Raw genomic sequence first — 11,237 nt, forward strand, 5'->3', positions numbered from 1 at the left:
AAGGATCAGCCAATGAGGATGCAGGTCCAGCCCGTTGATGCTGATTGGCTGACAGACATTCAGTTGTTAAAAGTGATATCATGAAATAAATAGGCCATGGGGAAAAAATACCCTTATAAAATGAAAGCTGGCTTTTTGAAATAAAAGCTTGCTCTTAAAGAATGACATTTTGACATAAAAAACAGCTAAAATTACATAAAAATAGCCTCAGCAATAATTTAAATTATTACATAAAAATTTTACATTCTTCTATATTATAAAGCTGATTTTTAACGGAAAATGAAATATAGTTCATAATAATGAGCTGAGAATTTAACATGTATTCAAATATTTCACAATTTCATTGTCACTTTATATGTTTATCAATTATTTACTGATGTAGATACTTTTTTCTGTTGGACCACTTGTTTGCTGAGTATTGGATTATCTGCCCGTTGTTGGACGTCACTGTGCCCCTCCAATGGCATCGGCCATTTTGTACCCAGGACAGCCCGCTCCTACATATCCCATCAAGCATTGCGACTGATATGACTGGGCGTCCCCAGTCTGACGTCACAGGATGCTATATAGGAGGCGCTCATGTTTGAAAAACTGCCTTCTGCTGGAAACACATCCAGGGATCGAAGAGCGTCACTTTAAGAGAAGAGCTCTGTCCAGAGTTTCATTCATTCTCTCTCGTTGGACAACGAACTATTCATAACTGAAGTTTTTGGACTAGGAAGGCCAGAGATTTCACTTTTGCCGATCGAAGACGTGAGTTAAACACGTAACTGGAGACACGGAGTTTCGGAGAGACGAACCGCTACCGTGTTTCATTTTCAAGTCGACTTTGATGGTCAGATCATATTTTTCCTTTTTGTCAAGAAGACCAAAGGACAAAGACTGACCGTTCCCCTGAAGTTAATTGTGGACGCACATTAACTTAGCCCCACTTTTCCACGCTCGAATTCCCTCGCTCAGGAAGAAGACGACACAAGTAAAATCCATTTCTTTTTTTATTTCTTTATTACGAGGCCTGGGCAGGGTCAGAGGTTGTAGAAGCGATCAGAATCGCTGGTTAGGATCTCATGTGTTCTGAATAATATGTGCATGTAACCTTGCTTGTTTGAAACTTTGATGTGTTATGTAATATCGGGATCCGCCGTGTTCCCCAGAGCTGTCTGTGTTTACTATCTGAACGCAGGTGCGTTGCAAAACTGGACTGTTAAAACGACCTCATGGTAAAATTCTCCATTTTACCTTTGTCTTCAATCTCACTGTGCTAGCTTGCCGCCAAAAGTTATCAATCCTTTGTTTCAGGAGTAAAGGGGGGAAGTTTTATGATCAGAAGATCATAAAAGACACTCTAAGCTGCGCTCCAAACCCCCACCAGTCATCACCACACCCCCCTTTTCATATCTTCTCCTTTCCTCTGTTGTGCCATAAACTGCTGGTTGACTCCATACATACCCACTACCGTTTGTTGATTTTGTTTATTTAGATGTGTTTACCCCTGTGTATGTAGAATTTTGCATGTTGAGTAGGTGAAAATTAATAAATATTCACATAGATAAAGAAAGAGCGTTTGGTGTTTCATTGTGTGCAAAAAGTGATGTGTCAGTCAAAATAAGGTTCAAGTTCCACACGTTTCGGCAGAAAAGGTCGATTAAACAGTGACATCTCCGTTAATAGTTATTAACTATTACAGAGTATTTAACGGTTGTAATTGTCAGAGGCGTCGAGCCACAATTACAACACCAGAAACCTCTCTGGTCTCGATTCGTAAATGAGGATTTATGGTTAAGAAATTGATTTTGTCAGATTATGATTGGTAATTATAATTATTGATCAAGATTATTCAATCAATAATCATACTCCCAACATATGGCGTCCCTGGGTGGGCCTTAAAAAGACAGACATCAAATCACTGTTGCACAGAATGAACAGTTGTGATCTCCGTTAACAAGACGTTTATTGGGAGACTTGAGTTTCGCACAGAACGTTTGTGAATTAGGGGATTTCGATTAGGTTGTGCTCAGTTCTACTGCAAAGGATAACATTAGCTTTCAGAGGTGTTTGTTGTGGATGCAAGGTGAAAGTTGGTTTAACTTGTGGAAAAGTTAAAGTTAATTTCCAGTCGCCAGCCTGCTGCTGCAGCTGTAAAAACCAGCGCTGATAAGCAGCAGACCTGCCCCAGTGGCCACTGAGCGTAATTACAGTTGTGACCAACATTCTCCCAGTCAGTTAGAGAACAACACCTACATCTGGTGGCCATTTAATAGATTACAGATTGCAGCTGGATTTCCCAAACCGCAGACCTGCACTCAGTACCATCTGGTGGTCACTAGTGCGAATTGCATTTCCTACGTTGATATTTTTTTTTATTTTTTTATTTATCACTCAATTCATTAACACAGGCAGATTATTCCATCACCTATGATCAAAAGGGCATAACTTAAAGTTGAAAGTTGAAGTTACAGATCATTCATTACCACTTTTGAAAAATTTTAAGCATTTTTGCTGGGTTTTAGTGTGTGAAGCATGTTTTGACCTGACTCATAAAACTAACTTAGTTGTTTAACAGGAAGGTAGGTGATTCATATTAGAGAACACTAACATTTATTTGAAGCTAAGAACAGCATTGAATGTTTAGTTTCGTTTCCCATTTTTAAAATTTTATTTTGAACTTGGTTTCTGGGTTATTTAAAAAAAAAAATTATTTGCCTTTTTCCTTTTTTTTTTGCATGTTTGCTTGATTAACCCCATTAAAGCATAGACTTGGGTAAGCCACAGTTTGAACGGTCAAACCTGTGTGCCCATTTTAAGCAAACCCATACATCTGGAAGAGACAGGTATGAATCAGACAGCTAGCTGAATAGTTTAGCCTGTTGTGTGCAGCTAATTAAGTTTAGCAATCCCTAATCACTGAACAGCTTAGCCTGTTGTGTGCAGCTAATTAAGTTTAGCAATCCTTAATCACTGAACAGCTTAGCCTGTTGTGTGCAGCTAATTAAGTTTAGCCATCCCTAATCACTGAACAGCTTAGCCTGTTGTGTGCAGCTAATTAAGTTTAGCAATCCCTAATCACTGAACAGCTTAGCCTGTTGTGTGCAGCTAATTAAGTTTAGCAATCCTTAATCACTGAATAGCTTAGCCTGTTGAATTGCTGCTAATTTCTTTAGTGGTGGTTCACAAATAAACAGTTTGTGTGTTTGCATTGTGCATTTTGGGCCAAAGATGGAGGGAACATCCGAGACTGCAGCTGGAGACGTGTGTATGGTGGAGGACCCCATAGGAATGCAGGCACAAGAGGTGATAGGGTCATTGATTCTGCTGTCCCCCGAGGAGCGTAAAGGCCTCAATGATTATGGCATTGAGCAATGTGAAGCCAGGATTCAGGAGTTGCTCCAAGTCATTAGAAACCCACCGAAGGACAGACGGGTCTCAGATGTGTTAGGACAGCTCACTCTGTTGTATCAGCGAAGGTTAATGTTGGAAGTTGACCAGCGCGTTAAACTGCAGTTCGAGCTGAATGATACGTTGCAGACGGTGGATGTCCTTCGAGGGGAAATAACAGAAGTGGGAAATAGATTAGAAGCAATAGAGGGTAGCCATGCCACTCCGCCCCCCCTGGAAGAATGGGGGGACGAACCGAAACCCACCTCACAGGTTGAAACCTTTGGAGGTGAGCCACACCTGCGAAACCCTGAGAGAACCTGCAGGTCAGATCTGGAGGATGTAGAAGCTGCTCTCCAGAGATTACCTTTCCAGGCTCATGGGGTTCCCCAGACATCCACCGAGATAAGAACGGGGATAAGTAGTCAGAATAGGTTCAGTGGTGCGGTGCCCCGCCCCACTGCAATCAGCAGCCATGAACGGTACCTAGCTGGGGACCCAGCAGGTGTAAATAGTTCACGGTTCAGATGCGAGCAGCCGTCAAACGTGACTCGCAGTACGGTCCTCTACGATCCCTCACCTCCGCCACGGCGACAGGAGTGCCGCCCCTGGGATTCAGGTAGCTCCTACCGCCCTCAACCGCTGCCCAGGACCCGAGTCCGGGAAGCACAGGGCCCACAGTTATACCGGGAGCAGCCTCCACTGCCTCCTCCGAGGATGAGGCGTGATGCACCGATACCCTCTGAGTGCAACCGGAGTGAACTCTCCGATGATGACTCAGATGGGCCGGGACCAATCCCTGAAAGTGGATTGCGCACCCGCCAGCTTGAGTCCCTTGCTAAAGACATAGAGCGTTTCGACCCTAATAAGGCAGAATCAAACATTGATGATTACCTTAGGGAAGTGGAACGCTGTCTTCTAGATTTGTACTGCCCATCAGCACGGGAGAAACTGAAGCTCATCTGGAAGACAACGTCCAGGAGCGTCCATGTTTTCATGGAGAGCCTGACACCCGCAGTCCGAGACCGTTATTCAACCCTTTGCGAAGCTTTAAGGGAGGAATATTCTGTGTACACGGACCGGGCCTCAGCCACACTTGGTGCTTTCGCGATCCAGCAAAAGAAAAGCGAAGCACCCAGGGAGTATTACCGACGCTTGAGAGCCGTTTACTTCCAAGGACGCAATGCGCCAGGCATTGAGGAGGAACATGCTTTTAAATCCCTGTTCCTCCACAACCTTCATGAAAGTGTGCGATACGAAGTTACTATGTATTGCAGGACCAAGGCCATGAGCATGCAAGAGATCCGCAAATATGCTCAGATGGTGTGGGAAACACGTGCTCGCCCGACCAAGGGATCGGAGAGCGAAGCTAGGGTTTTACAGGTCCAGACTGAAAGAACCAGCCATGCATTAGAAGGTCAGGAAAGGCCTTCAACCAGAACCTATGCGAAGAACAGGTTCAGGGAACAACATAGGTTTGGTCAGCTGGACTGGGGGGGTGGTACTGAATACCAACCACAGTCAAAGTTGCCGGACCATTTCCGGTCAAACAGACGACCTGACCATCACGTGAAGCCTAAAGGTAAACCTGATGGAAGAGGGTGGAACCCACACGCAGAAGGGATTATGGGGAAAGAGATGGAGGAGGCCCTGCGTAAGATGGTGATGGAAGCGGTGCGTCAGGCCACCATGCCCCCACAACCCTTGAAACAGGAAGCGGACCTAGTTAAACCAGACCCAAACTTCCCGTCAGCATGACTAGGCGTGGACCCAGTCTCCACAGCCATCAGAGTCTACCTGATCGGATGGGGAGACAAACCTGGGAAACTCCAAGAACCCCTTGGGACTTCTCCAGGAGAAACACCACAAATCATTGCTCCAAGGTTCTTAGGTAAACTGAACCATAATGAACATATAGGTTACCTACACTATCTCACTAGTATAGGAGGACAGGTCAAACTGAGGTTCCATTTTAAAACAGGATCAGAGATCAGCCTGTGGTTCTCGGTCTCGTTTGAGGAGGCGAGTAGAGCCATGCTCTCCCTCAGTAAACCACTTCAGGCTGAATTTCGTGATGTAAGTATCACCAGCTGCACCCAAAACCGATCATGCATCACTAATTGGGTGGAGCTGGACATTACACCCGAAGACACGGCTCTGGTGCACCCCATCTATAGGTGCACATTAAACAAAGACCTTTGTCTTGGTGGCCAGGACCTGCTGGACAGGCTGGCCCCACTCATTGACGGCCACCAGGACCAACTCTGGGTCCAGGCAGAGGTGCAATACCCACGGGGTGCACGCAGCGAACGATTTGCTGTGACCAATCAGGTCAGCAGCTTAGAGGAGCCCGAAGGACCTCTCCGGCCCTCATCAGAGCCGGTCATGTGCACCTCCGAGACACAGCTGCACCCAGCCATCCAGGAAACTCCTGCCAGAGGCGGTCATGCATTACTTGGCTCTTTAAAGAACCCAGGTGTGGACACTTACAACCCCAAAGTGGTGGAAGGTGTACACCTGGAAACCATGTTCATACCAGAAGTGCTACTAGCATTCTGGCTGGGACATCCATCAACCATTAGAGAGCTGTATGACCGTTTGTGCCAAAAAGACCCCTTTGTAACTGAGGCACAACACAGCCACACACTCCTTTTAGTAGACGGGCTCCGCCCTCTCCTCAAGACAGCCAGTGTGCAGATTGGCCTCAAACAGCTCTCCCATGCTGTGGACATTGTTCCAACAGACCAAAGGGGGGTCACGTTATCCGATGCCCATTACTCTCCTGTAGGGTGCCATAGGAGCTACAAAGCCACACTCCACACCCTCCAGCAGATGGCGCACTGGCCTCCAAGGTCTCACGACACCCAGGGCTACATCAAAGGATGTTTAACCTGCCGCCAGTTTCAGCCATCCCAGCCAACCAGTAAACCTCCGCTTCAGCGAAGGGGGGTTATATTACCTTGGTTCCACCTTCAGACCAACTGGGTCGAACCAGCTCCAAAATTAACAGGAGGTAACAAATTCCTCCTAACTGCAACATGCAGCTTCATCAAGTGGGTTGGATGCTTGTCAGAAAAGGTTGACACCATCATCCCAGCTGCTGCTCTTTAGCTGAACCAGATGAAGTCCTACATCGAACTCTCCTCCCCAAGAACAGAGCTTGTCTCAATGTCCGGGAAAGGAGAGGCCAGTGCGTAGGACTAGTTAAATAGGTGCATGTTTCATTAACTCACTAACATGCACTAATCACTAACAACTTTCTTCAACAGAAACAGTTAAACATATAACTACCTCCTAGGACACAGTCTTAAGCAGTAAGTTGACACGATAATTTTCCATAACACTGTATGCACAGCAGACCTCACAAAAGTGTTTAAGAATGATGTAATGGACACACCCATGCTGCCCGAGATTTCATGCAAAATCGTGGTAAAGGAGGTTGGTTCATCTATAGACAGTCCCACCGAGGCACAGATACCCATAGACCTAGTTCTGCTGAACTTAGTAGAGAAATCCTAAGTCCACCACGAAAGACACCTTGCAACCTCCACAAACACACCTGGCTTATAGCCTAAATACTGCAATTTGTTTATTCTTTTCTCCCTCTTTCCACATCTAGATAGTTTAGAGACAGGAGTCCTATTAAAACCCATCATCATCCGGAAGAGCCAATGGTTTAAGCCTAAACCTGTTTTAACCATTCGTTTTAGATTACACACCGCATACCAGCAGGTTAAGCGTTTACAGGTCAGGATTGATTCCCTCACATTCATTCCCTCACGGTTCATAGCACCGCCTTTGCCAACGACACAGCCAGGGTCCAGTGCCTAATAGAAGTTGAATGAATAAGCTATGAACCATGATTTTGTTTGTTCCTTTTATTCTTATATATATATATATATATATATATATGTACGATATCTGTTATTGTTTCATTTTGTCTCAGGATTACCAAAGCTGATGACCAAAGACTGTAATGATAATGTGAATGTATTGTCCTGTATTTGTCTCATTGAACAATGTAGAAAGGGATGAGTTTAGTCAGAGTTAGTCCTGCCCAGGCTAACCTCTATCCTGCCCAGTCGTAGGTTTTGAGTAACACAGAGACAATTTTGTTTTGTTCTGCTTCGCCACGGATCACTGATTGCTCAGCAAAGGACAGAATGGTCCCAGTAGCTTCAAAGACTGCGATTCATCTCACCCTTTGAACCTAGGGGGGAATGTTGGACCACTTGTTTGCTGAGTATTGGATTATCTGCCCGTTGTTGGACGTCACTGTGCCCCTCCAATGGCATCGGCCATTTTGTACCCAGGACAGCCCGCTCCTACATATCCCATCAAGCATTGCGACTGATATGACTGGGCGTCCCCAGTCTGACGTCACAGGATGCTATATAGGAGGCGCTCATGTTTGAAAAACTGCCTTCTGCTGGAAACACATCCAGGGATCGAAGAGCGTCACTTTAAGAGAAGAGCTCTGTCCAGAGTTTCATTCATTCTCTCTCGTTGGACAACGAACTATTCATAACTGAAGTTTTTGGACTAGGAAGGCCAGAGATTTCACTTTTGCCGATCGAAGACGTGAGTTAAACACGTAACTGGAGACACGGAGTTTCGGAGAGACGAACCGCTACCGTGTTTCATTTTCAAGTCGACTTTGATGGTCAGATCATATTTTTCCTTTTTGTCAAGAAGACCAAAGGACAAAGACTGACCGTTCCCCTGAAGTTAATTGTGGACGCACATTAACTTAGCCCCACTTTTCCTCGCTCGAATTCCCTCGCTCAGGAAGAAGACGACACAAGTAAAATCAATTTCTTTTTTTATTTCTTTATTACGAGGCCTGGGCAGGGTCAGAGGTTGTAGAAGCGATCAGAATCGCTGGTTAGGATCTCATGTGTTCTGAATAATATGTGCATGTAACCTTGCTTGTTTGAAACTTTGATGTGTTATGTAATATCGGGATCCGCCGTGTTCCCCAGAGCTGTCTGTGTTTACTATCTGAACGCAGGTGCGTTGCAAAACTGGACTGTTAAAACGACCTCATGGTAAAATTCTCCATTTTACCTTTGTCTTCAATCTCACTGTGCTAGCTTGCCGCCAAAAGTTATCAATCCTTTGTTTCAGGAGTAAAGGGGGGAAGTTTTATGATCAGAAGATCATAAAAGACACTCTAAGCTGCGCTCCAAACCCCCACCAGTCATCACCACACCCCCCTTTTCATATCTTCTCCTTTCCTCTGTTGTGCCATAAACTGCTGGTTGACTCCATACATACCCACTACCGTTTGTTGATTTTGTTTATTTAGATGTGTTTACCCCTGTGTATGTAGAATTTTGCATGTTGAGTAGGTGAAAATTAATAAATATTCACATAGATAAAGAGAGAGCGTTTGGTGTTTCATTGTGTGCAAAAAGTGATGTGTCAGTCAAAATAAGGTTCAAGTTCCACACGTTTCGGCAGAAACGGTCGATTAAACAGTGACATCTCCGTTAATAGTTATTAACTATTACAGAGTATTTAACGGTTGTAATTGTCAGAGGCGTCGAGCCACAATTACAACACCAGAAACCTCTCTGGTCTCGATTCGTAAATGAGGATTTATGGTTAAGAAATTGATTTTGTCAGATTATGATTTGTAATTATAATTATTGATCAAGATTATCCAATCAATAATCATACTCCCAACATTTCATAAAGTTTTATTTATTTAGTTAATGTTAAACACTTTGGCATTCCATAAAAACAAGTCTCAATTCTGTTTTGTGATTAAAGTCAAAATATTGAGAATAAAGTGGAATTAATACCATGAGGAAAAGGCTGAATACTGAAACTGCTTTGTTTTATCCAAGTTTGATATGTGTCAGTGTAACCTACAGTGGCTTGCAAAAGTATTCATACCCCTTGAACTTTTCCACATATTGATATTGTTACATTACAACCACAAACGTAAATATATTTTATTCGAATTTTATGTGAAAGACCAACACAAAGCGGTATACAATTGTGAAGTGGAAAGAACATTTTACATGATTTAAACATTTTTCTACAAATAAAAAAATGAAAGTGCGGTGTGCAAATGTTATTGTGGCCACCTTGCATGTCAGCTGATATTGCAGACTATTTGCTCGGCAGGTATGAGAAGTCGCTACTCCAGCGGCTTTGCAATGACCACAAGGAAGGTTGGTGTGATGTTTGTTTTTAAAATTTAACATGTATCAGCTCAAGGACATTAGGGATGGGACGACATACAATAATAACGAAATGTGGAATGAAAATAGGCACAATTAATTGATAGGAGGATTTTTCGATAATTGTGATCATAGGGTATAATAATCCCAGAACACATGGCCATGTAAACAAGTTAGCTACTGCTAACACCTAGATGCTAAGCCTTTAGCCTTACACAGTATCTTCTTAGCTCTTACCTCTGTCAGCGTTTTATCCAAGATTAAATATTCTTGATTATCCATATTTTAAGTCCACCTGGATCTTTCTTTTCTGTCGGGAACTTGTGAAGAGTGAACAGAGGTTTACAACAACTTGTCTCCTTGCAAACGCGATTTTTCCGCCACCGTTCAAGCCGATAAAATCCCTTAGAGCATTCAACCATGGCGCAATGTGCACCGGTCTTTGTACGGCAAGTGTATTAAAGGCTTAAAGTTTTAAAACCAAAGCCTGTGAGCCTTATCTTCACGTCTAATACGTGCACTCCAGACAACATCTATGAACTCCATTGACCTACGCATTCGCAAATGCATTGCACAACTCCTTATTGTGAAACAGGGTAGAAGATCCTCTCTGGAAATGTTGTCAGATTTGTTCCTAACTAAAATGTATGTGAAAAACACCCTAATCTTGAACCTTCTCCACAGAGCCTCTATCAGCCTTTATTCATGTCAGAATCTGATGCCTAAATCTACCAGGGGTATGAATGATCTTGGGCATAACACTGTATTTCTGATTTCTTTTACCATTCAGTGCTTTGAAAAAGTATTCGTCCCCTCATGAATTTTTTCCATTCTTTTTTGTTGTACCTAAATTTTACAGATTATCCAACCAATTGCAACAATGGACAAATATAACCTGAGTAAAAACAAAACACGGACCCCTGCGGATCAGCGGTTCTCTGCTTTACCAAGACATGGCTGAGCGAAAACATCCAAGACCATGCACTGCTGTTGCCGGACTTCCAGCTGTTCAGAGTGAATCGCAGCGCAAAGCTATCGGGGAAGAAGCGAGGAGGCAGAATCTGCTTTTATATAAATGAAGGTTGGTGCAGAGACGTAAAAGTGCTGGAGAAAACATGTAGTCCTGATCCTGAGTCATTTTCCATAAACCGTTTTATTCACCGAGGGAGTTTTCTTCGTTTACAATAATTGGCTCATATTTTCCACCGCATGGTTGCACTTCTGCTGTGAAAAAACATCTCGCTGATCTGATTACAGACACGTAGAAAAAACACTGGGAGATTTTAACAGCGCAAACCTCTCCAATGAACTCCCCAAATACAGACAGCATATTAAGTGTCCCACCAGAGACAAAAACACACTGAACCATTGTTACACAGCTTTAAAGGATTCATATCATGCTGTTACCAGGGCTGCTCTGGGTTTTTTGGATCATTCTCTTATCCACCTCATCCCAACCTACAGACAGAGACTAAGAACTTCCAAACCCACGGTTCACACTGTTGAGAAGTGGACTGAGGAATCAAAGCAGATGCTACAGGCCTGCTTTGAATGCACAGACTGGACTGTTTTTGGAACCTCAGCCACTGACTTAAACCAACTAACTGATGTGGTGACATCATACATCAGTTTCTGTGAGGACATGTGTGTGCAGACCAAGACCTTCTGCAC

This window comes from Girardinichthys multiradiatus, chromosome 14, assembly GCF_021462225.1.
Source record: "Girardinichthys multiradiatus isolate DD_20200921_A chromosome 14, DD_fGirMul_XY1, whole genome shotgun sequence".
Classification (NCBI taxonomy): domain Eukaryota; kingdom Metazoa; phylum Chordata; class Actinopteri; order Cyprinodontiformes; family Goodeidae; genus Girardinichthys; species Girardinichthys multiradiatus.